Here is a 26543-nt window from a genome sequence, read left to right as displayed (position 1 = left end):
ACAAACATTTGACACATTTTGAGAGATGCTCAAATAGCAGAAAAAGCATGGGTGTCAGGGGCAGATAGACCCAAATTCCATTAACCTCTCTGATGGCATTTATTATTTGTGATGGTGTCAGCTAAATACCGAATTTCTCTGAGCTTTGTTGTTACTGTTTTTTTGTTTTTCATCTGTAAAAATATAATAAACACACTTAATACTGTTTGTTAAGTGCAGTATAACATATAAACTATATTCTATATTGCATGTTCTAATTAATTAAGCCTCATGACACCATATGAGGTAGATACTGTTATTATCAGCATTTTGCATTTTAAGAAACTCAGTCACACAATAACATTATTTGCCCGCAGTCACAAAACTAGAAAATGGTGGAACTCAATTAAAAACCCAGATAATTGGGATATGGATTTCTGTCTGATATGAACAGTACCTAGCACATATTGGGGTGTAGCAAGGCCACATCAGATCTGTAAGGAACACGTGGGACACATGGTGGGTGCTTGATGCCCAGATGGGATGGGGAGAGGGTGGTTCTTTCCTAGACATGATCTTTCCTTCCACATAGAAGGACATCTATCAATATAGTGTTCTCATTCTCACAGCCTCGCACTCACTACATTTTAGTAGAAGAGGAAAGACATGGGTGAGGTTTAGAGAAAATCAAGAGAGGCATGCTCAGACCAGTTCCTTCTTCTCTCCTTCCTCTTGAGAGAAGTTACCTCTCTGCTTAAAATACCCCTATACCCCAAATCTTGTGATCCAGCATTGCCTATGATCTTGACAGTCTGATTGGCTGTCTCAGTAAGCTATGTCCTCTAATCTTGCCATTAACCATCAAGAGGTGGCATTTTGCCCCTGTCTGCTCTACTCTTTGTCCTATTTCTCAACCCACACCATAAAGCCCGGGATGGGGGAAGTAGAATTTATTGCTCGTCCCATCTCTTTAACATTAATACTCCCTCTAAGCTTTCCTTTTTACAATCTTCTGGATTGTATACCTCAATCATTAGATATTTATAAGTCAAAAGATGACTTCTCAACAAATGAAGGTAACTCATTTGAAGACAACATCATGTTGCTCTTCTGAGTCATTTCTTTCAAACTTTCTTACCCAATTAACTAAAACATTCCTCCAAGAATCAGCTAAGCCAGGATTGCCCTTGCCTAGCCAGCCTGCCCTTGCCAACATACACACTTCATTCCAGAGAGAGGAAAGAGTCCAAGGCGCCATGAGTTTGGAGGAGCTGGTCCCAAATGACTCAAGCAATGAGATATTTAAAACAGACTCAACCTCACGGGGCCTCTCTGAGTGCACGCCATTCAAACCTGAGAGAGGCCGCTTCTCATTGATGTTGCCCGCTGAGAGTCTTGCACAAAATCCTTGCACTCTGTCCTTTCCGCTCAGAGAACATAGTCAGTTCTTGGATTAGAAAGACTCCAGCTCTCTTAGTCGAACTACTCGTGTTTGATGTGTTCACAAATTTCATGCTTCTTGCTCTGCCAAATTGAGTGAAATATTTCCACCACTGCCCCTGAGGTCTTTATAGCAAATCGGGTAGGTCAGACTGGAACATACATGAATGCAATTTTTTTAATGAGGCTGAATTTGGAAATGAATAATGTACTGCAATGTGACCAGATGAATTTTGTTCATACAAAGTTTAAGACTGAGAAAATGAATATTATCCCTACTCAGCATGGTGTCTGGATCTAACTTTACTTATTGATTCATTCATTCATTCCACAAATAAGTACTGTATGCCAAGGACAGCAGTTAGTACCAAGAATACAAAATCCTTTCCCCAAAGAGTTTGTAGTATAGACGGACTGACAAAGAAGTAAGTCAGTGAGTAGATAATAATATATGATACATCACAATATTTAGTGCAAGGAGCAGACAGTGTGCTGGGAACGGAAGGCAGCATGTAAACCAGATCTCAAGCTAAAGAAATGATTTTTGGCGAGACAATCTCTGAATTAAACAATTAAAATGCTCAGGGGTGGACCTATCAGAAAGGAAAATAAAAAAGGTGGGTCCTGTTTGAGAGTAAGGCACAGAGGCATTAAATTACATCTGAGGAACTGTAAGACCATTTCAGAACTAGAGAGAATGATACCCAAATAGCCTATCCTCTGCCACACATTTGGCATTATTTTGTTTTCAAAATGCTGCCTAAAGTTCCTTGGAGAGATACAGAAGAAAAGAAGATTTGGTCATTGACAAAAAAGAATGCTATTTTGTTGAGACAGACAATTATCATTCATAAAATAATGCTTAGCCATGAAATAGAAAGGAAGGGAAACCCCAGCAACCACTCAGAATTAGACCTTGAATTATCAGAATACTTTGGAAAATGGGATATTTTTATTGACTGAGCTTTTCTGGTGAAATAATCACCCTTTCTAGCAATACTCTTGAAACTCTGTTTTAAAAACAGATATAATTTCTTCTCTTAAATATATAAAGAATTTTAAGTGATCTCGTAAAAATCCGTATTACCTAGTAGTACTAGTAGAGCTAAAGGCAGTGGAAAGTAGCTCTCATCATCGTGTAATAGAAATGGTAGGAGCAGCTGGAGTAGCAGAAGTTACAGTAAGGCTGGAACTAGTAGTGGGCAGAGTAGACCAAGCAGAAAATAATTTGCCGACCCTGAAACATACAAAATCTGAGAGTTCTTATTGAAAGAAATAATTCTCTTTGTAAAGGCACGTAACTGAATGCGACAGGGGATGGCAACCTAATCAGAGACCTCTGGAGTAAAGATACCTTAGAGACCAGGTGCCTGAAATTCACCTGCCAAACTATCTGTGCTATCAACTCATCATCACCTCCAAGCGTCTTTCTCAGATTCCCTAAGAGTTCCCCACCCTGCTCTTAATGCACTTTCTACATGAACACAGGTCTCTATTTGTCATAATTGTAGAGATTTCAGTCTTCCCTCTGTGAGGAGACTGTAATTAGGGTCTCATCCATGTGGGTGTCTCAGGCATCCAGTAGAGTAGCGAGCTCACAGTAAAAGTTCAAGCAGCAGCCACTGCATTTAACTGACTCTCCTGGTTATTTGTCTCTGTCTACAGAAGGTAAGGAAAGATAAAACCCAGTAAAGTGTAATTTCAGGTGATTAGGCTCTGGCAAATGAAGGTTTACTCTTCTGAGCAAGTGAAGTCCACCTGGAATAAACATAGACAACAGGTCTGAGTGCTTGATCACACAGTCCACGTTACATGGACATTTGAGTATGACGTGACAATGTTTGGAGAACATCTTATCTTAGTGTTTTTTAAAAACCTATCAGAATCAACTGAAAAGATAGCAAATCTCAGCTTCTGTAAAGAATGCCCTGACAATGTTGGGGGATGCATGCCGGATGTGAGATCCCTCACGTCCACTCAGTGAAGGGCTCCGACATGAAGGCGGAACGGCCGGGGCCTGGCTGCCTACCCACCTGCAGGGCATGCCAGGACAAAGAGGACAGTTCCAGCAGGGAGGTGATGTGGGGACGTTGCAGGACAGGCAACGGATGATGCCAGTGGGCCAAACCAGCCAGCCGGCATGGCCACATGTGGCAAGAAGTGGAGAGAATGCCACAGTGGAGAATCTGGGAGGTTGGCATGGCCATCCGGGCAAGCACAGATTGCCACTCCTGAAGACTACATGCCGGTCAGCAGCCCCTGCCAGGCTGAGATCCAGGGAAAGACAGAAGTGGGAAAGATGGGTAAGTTGGGAACTCTGAATGCAGATCCTGCCATTGCCTGTTCCCTGCGGCCTTTTTGTCTCTCAGAGTAGAGGCAGGGGTACAAAGACAAACACAAGGCCAACCTATGCCTCACAGAGGAAACTCGCAGAAGATGCACACATCAAATAAGCCAACATTTATAGTATAACATGGTAGTTCCCTAATAAAATGAAATAACTAAAATACATTGAGGGCTTGTTATGTACCAGTAACTACCTAAAGAGCTTTATATGTATGAATCCATCATAGGCTCACAAAACCCTAAGTCAGTAAGGAAAGTGAGCCCATTCTAAATAGTCCCACAGAAAGAATGTAAGGCAGAAACCTAGTTGAAGAAGTACTGGGAAAACCGAAAAACCAAACAGAGAATGATAAGGTCACCTGACAATTAGCAGGACTGCAAAGACACAACCACCCCTTGGGGCATGTGGGTGGAGGGGACACAGGGATGGGGTGGCATCACAGAGCTGGGAGGCAGGGCAACCAGAAGAAGCTGCCTCCAGAGGGGAGGCTGTGCAGAAGGGGCTGGGAGCAGGGAGGGATGACTCCGATCATCCGGCTTCTCCCTTCCTTGACCCGCCGACCTCTTGCCAACCACCCCCATTGGCTGAACACAGCCGAGAGTCCTGGGAAATAAGTTTTCAGAGGAAAACTGAGTAAGTGATCTGAGAGCAAACTGGTCAGCAACCAGCACAAAACCTGTGAGGTGGGCACTGTTGTGAGCCTCATTACACACATAAGGCAACTGAATCACAGGGGAATAAATCACCTGGCCAAGATCACAGGGGCGAATCCCAGAGCCCGTTATCTTATGCATTCTGCAACATAATGCCTCATAAATAAATAATGGAGTCCAGTGAGAACATTAACTCAGCTGGGGCAAGGCCGGGCGAGGAAGGTCAGCTTTTCAGGGGACAATGTAAATACCTAATTCCAAGAATGGGATCACAGAAGAGATTCAAGCTCAGAAAATTTGCAGCCTTAGGAACTAGGAAATATCACAGTACCTGGTACACATAAAGTGTTTAAAAACTTAGTCTATTAAACTAACAATGGATGAATGGAGTCCCTGTCAGCCTAAGAAGGAAGAGAAGGTGATGGGCGGTGATCCTTGTAGCCTCATGCAAGTGCATTATGGGAATTATCTCATCTGCTCCACAGCTGTGGGAACTACTATTATCACATGTTATAGACAAGGAAATTAGGACTCCCAGAGTGAGGTCACTTGTCGGAGGTCAGCCAGTAACTAGGAGAGCCACCATTCCAACCCACGGCCTTCTAAGTTAGCTAAGTCCTTCCTGTCTCAGTTTGGATTGCCAAGGAACCAGAGCAGAGACTACAGAAGGGAAGGGAAAGAAGGGTGTCTCGTGAACCCACCTACAGAGAAACTGAGGAAGGAAGGGACAGGGCAATGGGGATACAGCCTGGCAGGAACCTAATAATGAAAAATGAAATTATTGAGATGCTGACAAAAATCCTTTTCAAATTCTCCCTTCGCAAAGGTAATTCTGCTTGCACTTTGATCTTTGACCTGGACCCATACAATTAATTCCACATCATATTTCTGCATATTGCTCTCCAAGGAGAATCAAGTTTACACTTCCCCCCAGTCCAAACCATAACAGTACTTAATTAGGTGATAATTTATGTAGTACTTAGCATGAACTTTTGGCACTTGCTGGAGAAGGCTGTACAAGTGTACACATGTTATCACCTGACTACATCAAGTAACCAAGCCTGGGCACTTGTGAGGTGTGTCTTGGGCTTTACAAGGTATCAAATGACTTTTATAACCCTGCAGTACCTGGCTTTCTAGTAGGCAGAACTGTCTCTAGTGTGCATTAATATGCTGAATATTATGCCCGCATGCACTTAAAACACTGATTCTGAGTACTTCAAAACAACAAGGAACGTGGAAAATTGGAGAAACAGATGTTGGATGAATAGAAGGCCTTCTCAGGGTCCATCATTCAACTTCAGGAAAATGGTGCAACAGAAGGGAATCACTCAAACCTACTCAGTGAAAAATAAACAGAACACTCCCCGCCGGCAGATGCAGTCCGTAGTGACAGCAAGGCTCTGAACACTTGGGCCCCAGCCTTGTTGATGAGACTGACCCAGAAATGCTTCTCCCCCAGTTGTCCCATCAGGGCTGAGAAGGTCATGGCTGTGTGGCCCCAAAACACTGCAGATGCCCATTTAAATACCAAAGGTTGTGAAGAGAAAGGAAATCCTCAAAGGTAGCATGAACTCCAGAGAGGGTGCAAGCTCAGGTTCTAGCGCCTGGCAAGGCGGAGCCAAGAGGACTGTCTTCCGGTTGTCCCCGGTTTCCCGTTGTGCTAGTGAACCAAAGAAGACACAGGAGGGGGCATTATTTTGGCTGCCGAGCACTGCACTACATCTGTCCTCTCTCTAAACTAAAATGAATTCACTGAGGAAGTCCAGTCACAAACTTGGTCCTCTTTGGTTGATTCTGGGAGGAAACAGCCAGGTAGAGAGAAGACAGAACAAGCTAAGACCTGTGATCTATTCTGAGCCTCCAGTTTGAGCACCAGGCCAGAGGCCCTAAGCATGCTAGACAAAATAGCTCATAGCTCATTGCTCAGCCTGAGAACTGAGGCTACAAGGAAATCCACCAAAACGGCTTGTGCCACGAATCATGATCCCCATACACCACCACCAGCCATTCCCAGAAACTACAGATTCCTCCTAAAACTCGTTCCCACTCTGAGCCAGGTGCACCCGGCGCATTGTCCTTAGGCCCGTCTTCTAGCTGGGGCCTTGCTCCATTTCATGAACACAGGCTTTCACTTGCCTCAGGGAGCCCTGCCCGTCTGCAGGCCGTAAGGACTGCAGCTTGAGAGCTGCTCCCAGCTCGCAGACCCCCGCCTGCCCCGCTGACACCACCACACCCCTGAGTTGGTTTCCCAGCTAATCTGGCTCTCTGCTTGTCACACCTTCCAGAAGAAAGCAAGTAGAGGCTTAAAAAAATTTCACAATGAGATTAAAATTTAAAATGAACCCTCTTTCCCTTTCCTGGTGTATTTCAGTCAAAAATACAAGTTGTATGCTCCCAGATCCTACTCCCTCACAAGTAGGACACATCTATTGTGGGTCTAAAACAGTATGGCTGTCGTCTAGAAAGTTTCACAAACCATATGCTTGTTCTTCCTCCAGGAATTCTTTTAACATTGAAAATAAGTCCAACATTATTCTGGGTGCTGTGAGGAAAACAAAGATGAATGATGGGTGCTGCCTTTATGGAGGGTACCACCCAGCTCAAGGATTCACATACAGTGCTATGGCCCCAACGCATCTGGCATCATAGATGACGGGGATCTGGGCTGGAGGATTTCCCAAAGACCCCCCAGTCTCCGAGCCGCATTTGTCTCTGCGCGAGCACCTCCAGGGATGGAGCACTCATGACTTTTTAGTTCAAGACATTTCATGTTTGAATAACTCTGGATGTGGCACACTTTTCACATACACTGAAACAGACCCATGTGGGGCTTCTGCCAGTGGGTTGACACTGGGATCTCTTTGGAAAACCTGAATATTCTCTGTTAGTCATACTGCAGCCACTATTGAAGACTACTTATCACCTCCCCACTGCTGTGAATTCTTCTCTTTTTCAGACACTATATATCCTTGATATTCTCTAAGCCCGTTAATCACATTTATGCTACATAATTTCATGTCTCTTCCTAATTATTCTAGTCGCTTTTGTCCTGATTCTGTTCAGCTTGCCTGTTTGATAACACGGAGCAATGCCAATATGCACTGTACTTGAACCACCACTTACAGTGGAGAGGAAGTGAGCTGTCAGCGCACTTTTCCGAAATACCGAATCTTAGTAAGGTGACATTCACTGTTTTGAGAGCCACGACACACACATTAAGCTTAAAGAGACTGATATCCTTTAAGAGTGCCAATGTGATGATTTGTTTATCTGTATGGCTGGTCTGGGGAAGCCAACCGTTTTCCATGGAATATTTTATCTTGAATCTGCTACTAACCCTGGATCCCTGTTCTGTCTCCAGCCTTCCAACTTAAGCTATATCCTCCATTCAGGTCTTGTGAGCCTATGTGTTTCACAGATTTCCTACCGTTACTGAAGCAAATGTTAGGACAGGGCCAAGGACAGAGCTCTAGGGCACACCGTCAGAAAATTCCCTCTGCTCTGAAAAAACAAGTCTTCCCAGAATTAACCCCCTTCATACCACTGGCACCTCCACTGTTCTATCCAAGCTCTCATCATATCTCAGCAGGATTAATAGCCCTTCTCTCTGCCCTCTTTGCCTTCACCCTTGCTTTTCCCATAGGTTATACCAAACACTACAGCCAGAGCCTGTTAACACCAGGCCAAATCATCTACTCTTCTGCTGTGCAGCCTCTAACTCCAATGGCTGACAAATTGTGCCATTCAACCCTCTCCCCTCCCTATCTCACCTCCTACCACTCTCACCTTCAAGCACACTGTTCAGCCACTCTGGAGTCCTTGCTGACCCCCAAACATGGTGGGCAAGCTCTGGCTTGTGGGGCCTTTGCACTTGCACCCCCTTCTGGTCCTCCCGTCAGACACCTGAGGCTCACTCCCTCACGCCAAGTCATTCCAGTGTCACCTGCTCATTATGAACAGCCCTGACCAGCTCATTTTAGGCTCACCCCCCTGGCACACCCTAGACCTGTGCCCTGCTTCACTTCTCTCTGTAACCCCACCAACATCATCTTCTGATCAAAGGTCAGATTCACATGTCTTTCCTGGTCATTAGCTATCTGTGCTAGCATGGGGAATGCTGAGGTGTGTGATTCACTGATGCCTCTCCAGCGCTCTGAGGCACCTGACAAGACAGGCATTCAATACATACTTGTTGAATGAATGAATGATCTTCCAGTGAGAGGAACTAATACCTTATTAATACTGATAGGTTTCATTATTCATTTGTTTAGGAAACAGGGGGGCACACTTCAGGTTGGCATGAAGACAAACAGTCTCAAAAGGGTCTCAAAGCATTTTCCCAGGCTCCAAGTTGCATCTCTATTCCCAAGCCATGCAGGGAGCTCCCCTCTCATTAGCTCTCCCATCCTGGTTGAAATGACCACCCTCCACCCTCGGCCCCAAGTCGTGAAAGCCACAGACACAGATGTCCTTTATGGACTACTGCCCATTCCCCCAAATCCCACCCACAGGGTTAGAGCTTTAGCTTCTCTCAATGGCCTCATTAAGCACCTTGGAGAAGGCAAAGGAAAGGCCCCAGGCAAATTCGTCTTGTGCTTGCACTGAAATTTCATTTGTGCCTCAATTAAACCTTAGACCTAGAACCCCATGGTGAATAAAGGTGGCTTTATTTCCACACTTTCTGAATGATGGTCAATGAAAGTCTTTGTGCTGACTACCCAAAAGCTCTCGGAAGTCTAGAGATGTCACCACGAACTTTTAACTCCCCTTTAAGAGCTAACAACTGATTAGAAATAACAGATAAAAACAGGAATCCCTTAATCAGGAATCTGACGTTCAAGTCCCAGATACACCACTTTCTGGCTGGCTCATGCAAGACAAGTAACTCAAACTCCCCGGACCTCAGTATCATCACGTGAAATCAGAGGGCAATCTACCTCACAGGTGGTTGGAATAGTAATGTTGCACAGTGCCTGGGACATAGGAAGTGCTCTATGAATATTAGTAAATACTATCATTTATTAATTTTATATGTAATAGCTTCTTTTTAAAAACTTGAATATGTCCTCTATCTTGAACACTGAATTTGGGAACTACGAGGATCAATGAGTCACTGCCTATGCCCCCAAGGAGTTCATTGTCCAGGTGGCTACGTATCAGCCAGGATTGGTACAGGTAACAGAGAGCCTGCTCAGCAGGATCTGCAAGTAGGCTTTAAAGAAGAGACTATTGGCAGAGGTGTGTTGATGGCTAAAGAAACCACATGCGATGTTGAAGCACACAGAAAGCCATAATCACACATAGGCTTGAAGGGGCAAGAGAAAAACCGTATTACTGGAGTGAGCCCAGTGGAGATCAGAGCCCTGAGAAAGGGGTCCCCTGCCACCACCAGAAGCATCCTGAATCAGGGAGGGATGGAGAGAGATGGGTGCATCAACCCCCATCTCTCTTCCTCTCCTGTCTCTTCTCCACGCTTCCCACAGGCTGAACTTGACCAGAAGACAGAAAGTAAAAGAGCCCTGGTGGAGCAGACCTTAGAGCCAGGCTTCTAGGGCAGAGAAGAGGGCGAGAGGAGACTTGTATACAGGTAAGGAAAGTTAAGGATAACTGGCACAAGGAACAAACCATAACCATTTTACTATGTGTCAGTGCTTCTAACTGTGTTCCATAAGTCATATGCACCAAGCCCCATGGGATGAGGCTCTGTCTCCTTAACAGACTGACTCGTCACCACAGAGCAGAGTGCCACTGAGCAAGCTATGTGCCAAGCACCAATCTAATTATCTTATAAATTATTACCAATCAATCTTTTAGAAGCCCTAAAAGTAGGTATTCTTATTCTTATTAATATTAATATGATTATTATCCTTCTTTTGCAGATACAGAAATTGTGACAGAGAGGTTAAGTAAGTTACCCAAAGGCACACAGCTAGGAAGTAGCAGAGCTGGTCAGAGACAACTTAACTCCAGGGTTCCTGGTGTCTTGAGAATGCTGCCTAAATCCTCACCACCAACCCAAGATAGGTGCTCTGTTGTTGTCATTACTGTTATTATCCTATTTTACAGATGAGCAAATGGGTTGAAAGAGTGGTACTTTCACCATCATCCCATGGCTAGGTTATGTTGGAGCCCAGCTACAAGCCAGGCCAACAGCCTCCAGGGCCTGTACCCTTGTATAGCTTCCCAAGTGAAACTTTGGCCTTGAGGAGTTTTGATCACATCAGACAAACCCATGTGGACCTAAATCTACTTCCAAAATGATTTGCTTACTGAGGTGACGGTTTCAGGTCATGCAAATCCATGAACCAACAAATGGCCATTGAGTACCTTCTGCATGTAACAGAAACGTGAGAAGTACATCAGGCCATGTAAACTGTCCCTGACTCAAGGATCTTACACTCAGCTGGAAGCAAGGCACGCTTTCTAACTTAGCCAAACAAACCTAGTAGACTAGAACAGTGGGTAATAGGTGGGGAGGAATTATGGAAACTTTAGAGAGGGCTCCAGAATGGAAACAAGGAAAATGCAGTGGGTCATGGTCAACAGGATGGAGAGGAGAGCATGGTGTCACTTAGGTTCCGAATCCAGAGCAGAGGAGGAAAAGGCCAGCTAAGGTTGAAGTGGAAGACAGGAGATGTGTAGGTGAGAGATAGTGTGGGGGCCTCGGAATCCCGGCTAAGGAGACTCAGCTTAGTGCCACGCTCTGCTGTGGGATACCTACGTTAGTCCATCTAAGGAAACAGAGCCCTAATCAAGGGGCACTTGGTGCAGACACCAGTGGGCAGTCACCAGTCTGGTCCACAGTCCCTTGGAAACACTGCCTGGATGGAGAATTTCTACAGTATCAGCTTTCTGCCATCAGAATCATCAGCATGTTGGCCTTGCAGAGTGAGAGACAAACAGGCAGACACATAGGAGGAGAGGCTTCAGGGGAGAACACCGAGCAGACAGAAGCGGAGAGCTTACAGCTGAGACAAGGCTTCGGTTATATCTGCTCATGACCAACTCAACCAAAATTTAACCTTAAAAAAAAGTTGCTCTCAAAATGCAAGTGAGCATTATTGAATTGCTCCATTACCATCAGGACTGTTTTCATTTTTAAGCACGTGTGTGGTCGCCTCCACATTGAAGGACTATTCACAGCCAGGGAAAACACCCCAAAATCATTTTCCAGGGCATCTGTGCCCTCACGGAGGCTGCCACGATGTTTTAATTGCATTGGATTGGATTTCAATGGAAGGGGTAGAAGCAGTGCATTTTCAAGAACTAATAATTCTGTAATTTTGTAGGTGGGGTGTACTTTTTTGGCACAAATAGGCAGAAGTCATCTGCATTTCTCTACAGCAGGCATTCTCATTTGGAACAAAACCAAAACTATCAAAAGTACATGCTGTTCTTTCTGACTCCCTCAGAGCACCCTGGAGGAAATGTACCTAGAGAGGGTCCAACTTGACGGGAGGGGCCCCAGGGAGGTTTGCCAGATGGGGACCTGCAGGAGAAGCCGGGAGATGGGGGGCCAGCCCCTTGAAGTCCTTGGTTTCCTCGCTAACTTCTCAGTGACTTCTACATGCTTAACTCCTGGGTCATTTGTTTCTCCTGAATCACCCACCCTCCCAGAACTGGTGACACAGAGGGAGGACGGATGCATGGAGAAGCAACAGGCAATGGGCTTTTGCCAGGCATACAAAGGCTCATGGAGATCTTTGCCAGGGGATGCCAATGCAGTACTGCATGGCAGAAAGATTTCTGGTTTGGGTCCTAGAATAAGGCACTTCACCTTTTTGTACCTGGGTCTCTGAGGGCCTTCCCAGCTCTCAGTCCTGCTATCTATGTGCCCTTTGTGTGGCATTAGCTCTGCCCACAGTAAGGCCACCATTCACCTGCCCCTCATTCCAGCATCATATGGCTACTCCTCCACTCCCCAAACACATCTCTTGGTTTGTTCCACTGACTCACTTTTTGCCACAAACTCCCACTGGACTTTTTAACTTTGAGTCATATTCTCTTCTGCTTCCCTAAAGCCAGCTTTCCCCTCAAGTCTCCTTCTGGCCAGCGAGCAGTGGCAGGGAGCCAGCAGAGAGGGGACAATCCCACCAGGCTGAGAGCCCCTTAAGTGTGTCTTGCACAGTATGACATTCCCAGCACTTGGCTCAAACTTGGCACATGGTATTTATGGATTCATGTGGACTCTCTGGGCATGTTTCTTAAACACGTTGGGTTCTGGACATGGTTGAGGATCTAATGAAAGCTATGGAAGTCCTCTTCGCAGAAGGATGCTCCTGCAAAACTGGTGAGGCCAGCCAGGCAGGTCCAAACTCTGATGTCCACAGAGCATGGCTATAATATTATAATATTATAATATTCAGAACATCTTCATCACCAGAAATCCAGAGATTTCAAACTTTAATTCAGTGCAGAAGCTAGGTAAGTTGATGTCTGTATTTTGGATATCTGCTTTTTTGTTCATTTGTGTGTTTTTTTTTTTGTCCTGCTTCCCTTTCTGTAGGGGATTCCCTCTCCTTTTCCTGATCAGTGTGATTCTGAGGGAGCTGTCAATCATGTGACTCCACCTTTCCAGCTCTAGGAGGCATAGCCATGATTGGCAAAGCTGGGAGTAATGATGGGCCTGGGGAGATGCAAGTTGGGGCCATTAGAGAAGTTTTAGGGGACCTATATGTATGGTGGGGAAGGGAAAACCACGTTCTTTTCTCGGGGATCATTATTGGTTCAGATGTTATAAGGTTAGAGCTATCAGAAATGGTTTTTCCTACCATAGGAGAAGTGAGTCTAGGCATGAAGCCAAGGCAGAAGAAAGCAGACACAAAAGGTGGAGAGACAGGGTCTTCTGATCTAATTTGCATCCCTCCGTGAAGCCACGATTCCTTGGTTTAACAAGTCTGTAATTTCCATTCATCATTATTATCATCACTACTATATTTACTATTTGCTTAGGCTAATTTGAATAGCTTCTGTCACTTGCAACCAAAAGAGTCCTACCCGAGATAAGATCACTCACCCACTCTTGGCAGCCAGCTCTGGTTTGGAGGGGCCACTGCAAAGGAATGAAAGCAAGAAAATGGGCAGAAGTCTGGCTTGACAGCATGACCCAGCCAGAAGGGGAGCAAGGGCTGTGACCCAGAGGCGCCAGCTGGCACACTTCTGCTCTGCCACAGCAGGTGGGCTGGAGAGGAGCCTGGACAGGTAGGAGGCAGCAGCCATTGTGAAGCCTGAAGGTCTAACCTAACAGGAAAAGCAATCGCCAGCCATTGACAAGCACTGAACTCAGGCCTTCCCATTAGCCTCTCATTTAATCATTGCCACAAAACATTAAAGTATTATGTACAGTGATTTTTATATATGATATAACAAATACATATATGATTTATATGTTATAACATATATATGTGATATAAACGTGACTATATATGATATACGTATCACATATGATATATATTGGTGCTGCCGCCAGAAAGCTTATAACCTACTTGGATCTTCAAGTCTAAACAATCTTATCATATCTTTTAAGTTATCATAAATAATTTCCTAATTTTTGATTGTGTGTCTGGTATAGAGGAAATTTTATTCCCTGCTCTGCTGCTAACTCTATGATCCTACTACCTTCTCATGGCTCCAAAACTTATGAGTACCTGTGGGGCTGCAGTCCTGTGTCAGCCCACCTTGGTGCCCCCACAGAGCACTGCAATGCTTGGGAGGCATTCAGTAAATATTCGTTGGAAGAGTAAATACCACCCAACAAGGTGCTAAGTCTTTTTCCCCCTCTATTGTAAAAATAAGGCAAGAGAAAAGCATTTATTGTCCCAAATTATTTGTAACAGTGAATTTTACTCTAAATAAATCAGCAAGTCCCTATTACTCTAGGCCTATGGCCAGGTCTTTAAAATATTTGCGTTATAGTAATATTTTTCTAACCATATTTTCTATAATAAGATTTGACCTTAATTTGTTCTTTTACTACAATTCAAGTCAACCAATTATAGGGCTAGAAGTAACCAATCAAAAGAAACTCAAGTAGAGACAATCTACTCCAAAACTGTATTCCTAGATGTTAACAGATGCTACACACACACACACACACACACACACACACACACATGCACGCACACACATGCACACACACAGGTGGAGGTGTGGGAGAGCTCTACGGACAAATGTACCACTCTTTCCCCTTGGTGATTCACAGTGCACCTTAACAGATGAAAGATCTTGAGTAGGGCCAAAGCACAAGAACTGATCTAACTTTGATCCATCAGCATCTCTCAACTTATTTGAGCAAACAGCAATGAAGACACAGATGAATCGACTTCTGTGCATGGAACACCAGTTTGGGAAGCTTTGATCTGTCATATTTCCCACATTAGAGTGACTGGAAAACTGGAGACAACGTGGGATAGATCAATACACCCAGCTTTTGGAATTAAGTAACCTGACACTAGATTCCAGCTCTACCCCCTAGGAGCTACAGTATGATGTACACAAGTGAAAAGAGCCTGGGTCCTCTTCCAAAAATAATTTTATGAGCATCTACTAGGCCCTTGAGATACATCAGTTAACTTAAAGGGTCCAAAACCCCCACTATAAATAGGGACAAAAATACCTACATCTTAGAGCTATCATGAAGCTTAAGTGGGTTTAAACGCCTGTCATGATATTGACTCTAGGTCTGGTGTCTCCTGACTGGTGTACAGTGTGTCTCTGACGTGTTGTCCCATCCCAAAGACCTTTCCTACAGAAAGCTGCACATCACTGTGTCACTACTCACTATTGTATTAATGAAAAAAAAGCGACTTACTACATTTCTTAGTGAGCTGAGAGAAAGGTTTAGCGATGGAGAAACTTGATTGAAAGGATGACCTTCAATGAGGAAGAATCTCAAAGTAGAAGCGTGAGAGGCAAAAGGAAAGAATTTGGAGAAGCAAATGTGGCTTTAAGAAAAAATAAGAAAATAATGACTCTCACCAGACTGGACTATTTTCCTGAACTCCAATACTGAATTTTCAGCTAACTCCTGAAATCTTCCCCTGCAACTCCTCAAGGATCCGACTGACTCCCTAAACAAAACGTCACCTTTTGAGGGCAGTTGTTCCTTTTTATGTTTTCCACCTTGTAAATGAAACAATACAACAGTGAACCCACTTGCTCCAGAAAACCCGGTCAGCTCTCCTTTCTGTCTCTTTCGCCTTTTACTTGCACCACTAAGACAGAGCAGAACTAAAATCTATGACATGTAAGCCACTTTGGAAAACTGTTTGGCAGTTCCTCAAAATGTTAAACACAGAGCTAATGTATGTGGAAATCAATTAAGACCAACCAAATGACCCATCAAAAAAGCAAAGACTGTTTATTCAGAGCCTCATATAACAAAGGAGTCAGCCACCATCACTTGTGTTTTGTCAGAGACTCAAAGACAAGGAGAGGAACGGAAAAGCTCTACAGGGAAAAAGGGGAGGCTTCAGATACACCCTTATTGGAGATTGTTGACAGCAGGAAGATGTAGAGGGAATGTTCTTTGCAATTACTAGTGGTACATATTTGGCTTTCTCTAGTTGGTCCTAGGTGGAAAGCAAGAATAAAAATTAGGGAAGCTGTAAGTTATTAATCAAATCCTGGCCATTTGGGGCTGATGTTACAGAACTTATTCAGTTTCCTGGAGTGTTACTAAAGATGGCAATCTGGCTTCCTGCAAACCTGATTTACAGCAGGCTAGCTTTTTGAGCTGTTTGTTTTAGATAAGGACACTGGATTCCTGGGCAGGTTGCTGCAGGTTATGTGTCCCAGTTCTATTTTTATATATGATCTGGCCATTTTCCATTTGTATAACCAGTCTCTCACACATAACTCATAAATTTTACTCCTAGGTGTTTACCCAAGAGAAATCAAAACACAACTCCACAGAAAAACTTGTACACAGAAGTTTATAGCAGCATTATACACAATAGCCAAGAAAAAAAAAAGGAAACAATTTGAGTGCCCATAAACTTATAAGTGGATTAACAACAGTGGTATATCCATAAAACAGAATACTATTAAGCAATGAAAAGGACTGAGTTACTGATACATTCCACAGGGTGGATGAACTTCAGAAACATGCTAAGTGAAAGAAGTCAGACACAACAAGCCACATATTGTATGATTCTGTTTATAAGAAATGTCCAGAATGGACAAATCTGTAGAAATGGAAAACAGATTAGTGGCTGCCATAGGCTATTAGCCAGAGCGGTCTGGGGAGTGACTGCTAATGGACATGGTGTTCCTTTGAGGGGGGTTGAAAATGGTTTGAAATTAGATACTGGTGATGGTTGCACAAGTCTGTGAATAGACTAAAAAATGCTGAAGTGCAAACTTAAAAAGGGTAAATTTTATAGGATATGATTATATCTCAATAAAGCTGTTATTTTTTAAAATCTGTAACATGTGGATATGCTCCATAACTCCCAAAGGTTCTTCCTTAGTTTTGCCAAGTATAAATTAGGTAAAGTACCTCAAATTCAATAAGCCCACTGCCTTCCCTGCACTTGTCTTAAAAGCAGTCTAGTTGGAAGAATTATTAGCTGCATTGCAGAAACTGTTTGACTTTTTACCCACAGTCCTAGAAATCACTCACATGTTTAGGATGAAGAAGCAAAGGCAGAGAAAGTCTTCAAGTTAAACAACAACAACACAGGAAGCTGAGAAGAGAAAGGATTTAATTATAAACTGTGATAATTTGTCAAGAATGAGGGTAAACCTTTGAAATGTTCTAAACAAAGTAATGGGTCTATTAGTGATGCAGAGATGAAAGGATGACATCAGATGGAATGCCAACCATCTCCAAATGTGAGATTGGTGAAAAGCACTTGTGCGCAAAATTGCTGTAAACTTCAAGTTAATTCCACACCATTAATTTCCAAGGGCTCTGAGCCACACTGACTCTCAGAGACCAACTTTTGTTGGCAGCTGAGCCAGCTGGACTCAATTACTTGTTTCCCTTTAATTTTTTTTTTAAGCCACCAATACTTTCTTTTGAAAAAAAGGGAAGGAGAATTTTGATAAGTTATCTTAAGAAGCTTTTTTTCACCAAAGAATTTGCCATTCTGACTGCTTAGTGATGTTTGTTCTCACTCGCTGCACACTTCTGTCCTCAATTCATGGCAATATCTGTCTGGAGGAATGGAGGAGACAGGAAAGTAGAACATCTTTCAAGAAGTGATGCCAACCAGAATTGTGGAGAGGGACTCTGGGAGTTTCAATGAACTAAAGCACATCCTCCTTCTCCTTCCGGGAGCTTATTGACAGGGATAGGGAATGAAAAACAAGAATGAACATACACCAAATAGAATATCTTCAGTATTCTAAATAGTAACAGCACTATGTAGCAATACATTTCTACATTATAATAATTTTAATTACAATAATTACTATCATGGAATAACTTTAACTTACGTCTATTGAGCACTTACTATGTGCCCGGCACTGTTCTCAGCACTTTCTAAATGTTATCTCATTTGCCCTGTGAAGGGGATATTTTATTATTCTCACAGTGAAGATAAGGAAATGAAGGCACAGTGAGTGCATATAACTGGCTAACATTGCAAAATGAACAAGTATTTTCCCAATATCTGTAGCAATTGCCAAAACTCATTTCCATTTACCTTGTTTAAGTCATAAATTTATGGCTACATTGACTGCAATTTTCAAAAGGCACACACTTTGAAATTTAGAAGTGGTTCCTCTATTAGTGGTATTTAATCAGGAATCTCTGAAGCTATAGAAACTGCGAAAAAAATAAATAAGTGACCTAATCAGACCGATTAGGCAAACATGTATCTAGAAGAGTATCTACATTAATTAATTAATTCACTTATTTATTCAGTAAATGATAATTGAGCCCTTACAGAATACTACCAACAGAAACAGGTGAAAATATCATGATGAAAATGAGTCCAGTGACAGAGATGCAATGAACTTTTAAACAGATAATTGCCCAAAACCATTCCAAAAAATTTTTATTATTTATTTTTTATGTATCAGTATTAAAAAACTAATACTTAACATATACTGTACATGAAAAATATTATATAAACATATACTATACATGTTAAAATATGTTCTGTTCATTGCATATTTGATACTTTAAAATGGAGGGGGGACACAAATGTTTGAAATATTTGCTTATTATAACCAAAACACATTGCAAATTTGGGAATGAAGAGTACATGCTAAGTATTGAACTGCCACCTTGTGCCAGGACCTGTGTTAAACCCATTACCATTTCCTTCCATCCTCACACCGCAGTGAATTCGGTTCTGTGATCATCTCCATTCCACAAGAGAAGAAGCTAAGGCACAGAGAGGTTAAATAGTTTAGAGTTACTACTCTGTCCATCTTAATATGATAAAATGCATTACTATGTAATGCAGGTTGACACAACATGCAGAGAAGATATACCTAAGCCTTCCTGAAAGCATCAGGAAGGGCTTCCAAGAGGAGGCAACATTCCGCTTTTCTTCCAAGATGTCTGAACATCTGTTTCAGACGCCTTCACGGGGAAAATGGATCAAGAGACAAATCAGACCATCACCTTCACGGCTCAGGACTTGTGGCCAATCAAGTGTCTCTCCATGGTTTCACCTTAATTAGAGAGAAATTTGGGTGAAACCATAATCTGTCATCTCACATAACATTTTTATCACCCGCTTAACATTTCAAATGAAACATTTTATTGCACTTTAGTTAAACACTTAACATGTACCCTTCATGGTTACAATTAGCAATGTGTTCTGACTGTCTTAAGCAAATATTTAAGAAACATTTGGACTGTTTTTCCATTTTTAAGTATTTAATCTGTAATAAACAGATAGCATGTTAAAAATACATTTCATGTACAGTATGTGTTAAGTGTTAAGAGTATATTCTTAAACTGCCCTATTTGAGCCTGTCAGACTTTCCATTACAACCCTCTAATTTAAGGGGGTCTTAAACCAGTCATAAAAATCTCTTCATGCTGATATTTTGGGTAAAATATCTCTCCTTCTAGGAGCCCTTTATAGTTGGTGGTGGTATTTTTTTTTAACATTAATGCATTTAAAGAAAAATTGACTTTGTAAAATTTAGCATAAAACATAGATTTTTCTCATAGGATAGTAGTGCAATCTTCTCTATGCTTTTTAGACAATCCATCTATCAAAGACATTTCATAAAAAGTCATAGACCACAGCCCAAAATTTAGGAGAGAAAATAAAACATGGCTGAGATGACCACTATCTGTGTATTTCTCGGTCATATTAAAATTCAGAATCAAGGTTTTGAAGTAAGGCTGTGGACACTTGCCCCATAGTCCCAGAAAATTTCATAAACCTATAGTTACGTAACTACCTTAGCTCAGCATATTACAGTTTACAGGTGGGTTTCACATCCCTTCTCTTACCTGCCTCTCAGGATGCTGAAAGGTAAGAAGTTCTTACCATAATTACAGATAGGCAACGTTTGGAGAGAAATTAAGTGGTTTGTCCAAAGTCACACAGCCAGTCATTTATGAAGCTGAGAACTGAGCTCAGGTCTCTTTGTTTACTCCACATGACTTTGGCCCACAGGCTGTAAAATTCTGAACGCATGTGTGAGATGGTATTTCCATCTAATTCTTTTTTCAGTCTGGTAAAAACCTTAAATAAGTAAAACTCAACTCCTTGGGACAGCTAAATAACTGGATTTTATTCTGATGTCACTTTCTATTTTTAGAGTCAAGATCATATCAACTAAGAAATTCAGAAATGTTTCTCCCGTTTATACAAGTCATGTAGCCTGTATCACTGAGAGGTGAGAGGCATCCTTCACATGGCACTGTAACATCTTTTCTAACTACATCCACAAGCAGCCTTTAGAGTGTATGTATCTATCCCACTCAGATTATAGATTCTTTGAAAATTTGGGCTTGTCTTATTTGTCTTTCTGTCTTCCTCTCTCCTATCCTCATCTGCCCAGGGCCTAGCACAGTGCCTGGCATAGTACAGCTGTTCATGAAAGGTTTGCCAGTTGGAGGAATGAATAAAACTTCACAAAGGGAGCTGGTGCTTGTGCTCTTTCAGAGAATATTAGAGACAGAGGGCACCCCAGTTCCTGTCCTAGCATTTCTCAAAGAGACACCTTTTTTCTTCACCAGTTCCACAAGACTCTACATGATTAAATGATTCCATAAACAGGTAAGTTCGGGAATACTCTCTCCACAGGAAAGAAATGTCCTGAGAGCTCCCTGAGTGTGGTCCTGGCCTCCCTTATTTTTCCTTTTTGGAGCAGACTAACTATGAGGAGCTGATGGACTCTGCTGTGCCCAGGGGAGTCCTGACCCTTCCTGCCCACTGGGAACCTGTTAATGTCTAGTTCATCCTGGGCGCTGGTCTCTTTGGCCTTTACACTGAGCTGTACCCTCAACTTTTAACACTAATTAAGGTGATATTTTGGCCCATGTGTGTCATATCCTTTATGTTTTTATTTCTCCACTCATTCAGAATCTAAAAGGGGATGAGAAATGCTACTGATTTTTGGTACCCATAAGCTCCAAAAGAGAAAAATGCCTAAAGTCCTCTGCTGTCCATTGCTTTTCTTTCAAACCCATCTTCCTTCCAAGTGTACCAAAAATATCCTTAAGCTTTCAGAGTAATTATGTTTATGATCATTCATTTTTTCATTAGTCTAGAGCAAATATTGTGGGAACTCAAGAAAGAGGATGTTCCAAAGTCAACCTCAGTTTTGGAATTGCAAGAAAGAACCACAGATTAAAATGGAATTGGAATCAGCTGAACCCTGGATACTCTCTCTAATGAAAGCTCTGCACAGGAACCACATATTATACTGTCTCCATGTGCACCCTTAAGAAGTTAGGTGGTCTGGATCTAAAATCACACTGAGGAAACTTTAGCTGCAGAGGCAAGGAGACCTCAGGACGCAAGAAAAGAAACCAAAATTCAAGAGTCATCGACAGCAGTGTGGAATGTTTGAATGTTGATTGCTAATTCAGACATACTGTCAAATATTAAAAATGTCCTGACTTCATTCATTCACTTGACAAATATTTACTGAGTGCCTCTTACATGCCAAGCCCCATTGGAGACATTGCAGATGTAGCAATGAGCTGCAGACAAAAATCCCTGCCTTCATAAACCTTATAATCTTATGGGAGGAGACAGAAAATAAAAAATTAAGTAAGGTGTACAAGATCTTAAAAGTTTACGTCTATGAGAAAAATGAAGCAGGTAAGGGAGATAGCTTATGTAGGGAGCAGCCTGCAATTTTAAATGTGTGACCAATTTTAAAGGGGAAACTCATTTGAAATCATAACATTTGGACACTACTGGAGATGCAGACAACTGAATGGGAAGTGGTCTCAGCAAAGGAGTAGAACACAGATGCCATCGGTAGAAGTATGCTTGCCACATTTGGCAAATGGAAAGGGGATGACTTAGCTTGAGTGACCATATGAAACACCATGGCCTTGGTGCCTGAAACAACAGACATTTGCTCACTCACAGTTCTGGAGGCTGGAAGGCCAAAATCAAGAAGGTATGGGCAGCTTTGGTTTCCAGTGAGAGTTTTCTTCCTGGCTCACGTGGCCTTTTCTAGGTGCAAGGCAGTAATTGGTCTAGTGACTCTGCTGATAAGGGCACTAATCCCTTGACAAGGGATTTGCTCTCATGACCTCATCTAAATCCAAAGATCCCATCTCCAGATACTCTCACACTGTGGGTTAGGGCTACAGTGCAGGAACTTGGAGGACATAGTTCAGTCCATAGCAGGGGACCAGTACAGTACAGTTGGAGCTAGAAAGGCCAGTCAATGATTAAAATCACCCCCTCAAGGTCACCTGGACCTCCTTCCCATCTTATTATATGTTTACTCACCTGGCCAAGCCTCAGCCCTGGTTACATCCAGTTCTCTCCTTTCTCTGTGGCTGGAGAAGACCACAGAACCATGTTCTCTGAACTCACTTTGACTCCGAGTTCCAATTCCCTGGGCGTCACAGGGACATTTCTTACCCTCCACCTCTCACCCTTCCAGACAACTGCTTCTTATTCTCCTCATTAACCTTCCTTCTCTCTTCCTCACTCTCTGGATTCCTGTTTCATTGAGAAAACAAGAACAGTCAGAAGAGAATCTGTACCTGCTCCTTGCCCCCACCGCGTCCACCCAACCCCAGCACCTGTTGCTATGAGCGAACTGTCCCAGGCAACATCTCCTGCTGAGTCCTGGCCCTCACCCTTGTTCCCCACTCAAGGACATCCCACCAGCTACCCTTCTTCTCTTCCCCACTGTCGAGTTCCCTCTTCGTGGGATTCCCATTAGACTTCAAATTCTAATTAAATTAAATTAAACTAATTATCTAGTTAAAAGAAAACTCCCTTTGAGTTCACTTTCTATTCAAGTGCTGACTCCCTTTCTCTGCTCCCCTTTAGAACAAAATCCCTTAAAAGAGGTGTCTATACTCACTGTTGCCAGGTCCCTTTCCCTCATTACCTTTTTTTCTTTTCTTTGGACCACTCACAGTATCTCTTATTTATAATTCACATAGAGTAAATTTCACTCTTTCTGTGAGATTCGATGCCTGGACATAATCAAAATACCGAACATCTTCATCATCCCCAAAAGTCTCCTCATGCCCCTTTGCAGTCATCTCTTCCCCCACCCCTAAGCTGGCGACCGGTGACCTGTCCCCATAGATTTGCCTTTTCAGGAATGCTGGAATGTCATATAAACAGAATCATGCCATGTATAGCCTTTTGAGTCTGTGTCCATTGTCTTTCCTTCAATGCATTTCCACCCTCATACCTTCTTTTGGAACTATCTTGCTAAAGTGTTGTCAGTCCAACTGTTAGATCTGATGTCTAAACCGCGGTCTTCATCTCACCTCTCCTATCAACAGTGGAAGACACTGTCATCTTCTGGAACGATCTTCTTCGTCTGGCTTCCAGGACTCTATGCACACGTGGTTTTCTCCTCCCTCACCAACTGCTACTCTTTGTTCTCCTTTTCCATCTCTTCCTCATCTCCCCACCTTTACTTTGGAGAGCACCAGGGCTCATTCAAAGTGACTTTTTTCTACTACATCCAGACTGGAGGATATATATCTTTAATCTATATTTGACAACACTCAAATTCATATCTAATTTAGACTACTTCCCTTAACTCAAGACAACCTATGCAACTGCCCACTCAACATAAACATTTATCTATCTTCTATCTATCCATCTTTCTAATATCACCAATCATCTGTTTATCTATCCATCCCTATCATCTATCATTATCTATATTATCTATATCATCTACATATAGATATAGATATACATATACCTTTTTCTGTCATCTATTATCTATATCTGTCTATCCATTTTTCTATATCTGTCATCTGCCTTCTATCATCTACCTACATCTATCATCTATCTACCTATCTATCTATCTACAAAACCTAACATTTCCATAACTGAGGACCGGATGTTATCCCCCTACTCCACACTCCCCCTCTTCCTCTTACAGCTGTCTTCATCTCACTTAACATCAATCCTATTTCACTTCACAAGTCTTGGATTCCTCCTTGACTTCTCTCTTTCCTTCATATACCTGCACCAATTCTGCGGGCTCCATCTTCAAAATATACCTGTGCTTTCTTATACTTTAATTTATACTTGAAAATCCTGGTATTAGATTTTTTTAAGTCCATTCGTTTTAAAGCAAAAGTTATAATGCATACCATACCAACCCAAGACACCCAAATCATTTTGATGATCAAAAAATGTACCAGTGAAAAAATGAAATCATATTTACAAAAAATTAATTTTAAATGTTTATGAGCAATAAAATAGCAATTTGAAAGTAAGTAAATATAATGACAAGTGAAATGTCAAGCAAGAATAGCTTATTGACCTTGGAGGAAGTGCGAAAGAGGAAGAGAAGAAGTCCTGACAGGCACGGGGAAGGTGGCGGAGATGTTAAGAACATTCTCTAGAAAGTTCTCTCTTCTTTGGGCATCATTTTTTTCAACCTTTTGGTGGCCTTGTACTCAAAATGCTCTTAAAAATAAAAATATAGAAAATAGGAATATCTCTAGGGCAATACAAAGGATGAATCTGAAATTTCTTAGAAACCCTTGCAAACAGAGCACACACACAATAGACTGAGGGGTCATAGGAAGTATGACCTGTCTTCCCCGCCTGCCAAAGAGCTTAGGTTTCTGCAAAAAAGAAGCACAGTTCTAATTGTTCCATATGATATTCTCTCACTAGAGACTGTTGAGTCAAGTAAAGTGTTGACCTTTGCCTGAAATGTAATGTGGCAATACCAGTACTTATAGCAGCCTTGTTTATGTTGTCTTTAACTGAAAAAGTTATTAAATTACCAAAAAAAGAGTCAAGTTAAAAAGTAGGGATCATGTTAAAAAAAAAAAGAGTCATTTTATCAATAGCATTTACAGTGAAAAATTATAAACTGGGTAGTCATAGTACAAGGTGAAACTGAATATCCAAAATCTGACCCCTTCTCATCACCTCCTCCTCTGACACCATTACCTTTTGCCTGGATTGCTGCAATGGTCTCTGCTCAACATAGCAGCTACACCATGACACCCTCTCCTCAGAGCCCTCTGGGGGACCCAAGTCACTCAGTACATGCCGAAGTCCTTACAGTGAGAGCAAGACCTGTAGGACTTGGGCTCTGTCATCCCTGTGACTTATTTCAACTCCTTGCTCCTGCCACCTGGAACCCACTGGCCTCCTTGTAGCAGCTCTAACACACCAGGCACACACCACAGGCCATTTGCATTGCTGTTCACTCTTGCCAATATGTTCATTGCCCAGACAGCTTATTCCCTCATCTTCTTTCAGTTTTTATTCAAATCATTCAAATAATATCACTTTGGTGAGGACATTTGCTATGGTATGAATGTTTGTGTGCCTCCCTCCAAAATTCATATGCTGAAATCCCAATGCCCCAAGGTGATGGTATTAGAGGGTGGGGTCTTTAGGGCGATGATTCGGTCATAAAGATGAAGGTCATGAATGAAATTAGTGCTCTTATAAAAGAGACCCATAGAATTCCCTAGCTCATTCTGCCATGTGAGGACGCAAGAAGTCTGTGACCCAGAACACAGCCCTCAGCAGACCATGCTGGCATCTTAATCTCAGCCTTCCAGACTCCAGAACTGTAATAAATAAAAGTCTGATGTTTGTCAGCTATCCAGTCTCTGTTATTTTGTTAAAGCAGCCTGAATAGACAAAGACAACATCATTGATCACTCCATGTATAATTTTGGTAACCCCCAACCCCTAAATTCGCCACCTCTCTTCCCTGCTTTATTTTTCTCCTTCACATTTCTTATTTTCTAGTATTCTATAATATTTGTTCATTTGCCTTCCTCTCTCTCTTCCACCTAGATTGTGTCCTCCTCGGCTTTTGCCTGTTTTATTTCCGGCTGTTGTATCAGTGTTAGGCAGGTACCCCCTCCATCCAAGCCCTGTGACTTCAGCAGTAATGAGATCACTGTTTGAACTTTCCAAGACTTTGACATTTCTCGCAAGGGAAATCTGTGTCTTGCTCAAAGTATCAGAGCAAATGCATCTTCATGTCCTTGACCCAACCCACATTTCCCATATATGGACCCAGCATATATGTTTCTACTTAAACTTTTCTCTTTTCCTCTGTTTTACCTTCTTTTATGGTTTCTAGTGAGTTTTGAGGAAAGGGAGAGAAAACAGAAATTCACTTTTATCTATTAAATGTACAGACAGCCAAACTCCTGTTTTTAAAGTATGTATATAAACTTTACTTATGGGTTTTAATAAAAATAGATAATTTTGTGGATACATGACTGATTAAAATATGATAATATTGGGTCTTCAAACTTTGTTATTATCAGAATCACCTGGAAAGCTTGGCAAAACAGATTTCTAGACTTCCACCCAGGGATTGTGATTCAGTAGGTCTGGGATGGGGCCTGAGAATTTAAATTTCTGCCACATTCTCAGGCGATGCCAATGCTGCTGATCTGGGACCACATTTGAAAAGCACTGTGATAGTAAAATGTTTTCACCTTAGTTAGTCTAGTGTCCTTAAGTTTGAAACTGGAGGAAGACATTATAAAA

The sequence above is a fragment of the Manis javanica genome, chromosome 5 (genome assembly GCF_040802235.1).
Source record: "Manis javanica isolate MJ-LG chromosome 5, MJ_LKY, whole genome shotgun sequence".
Taxonomy (NCBI): Eukaryota; Metazoa; Chordata; class Mammalia; order Pholidota; family Manidae; genus Manis; species Manis javanica.
Note: the sequence above shows the minus strand (reverse complement) of the source record.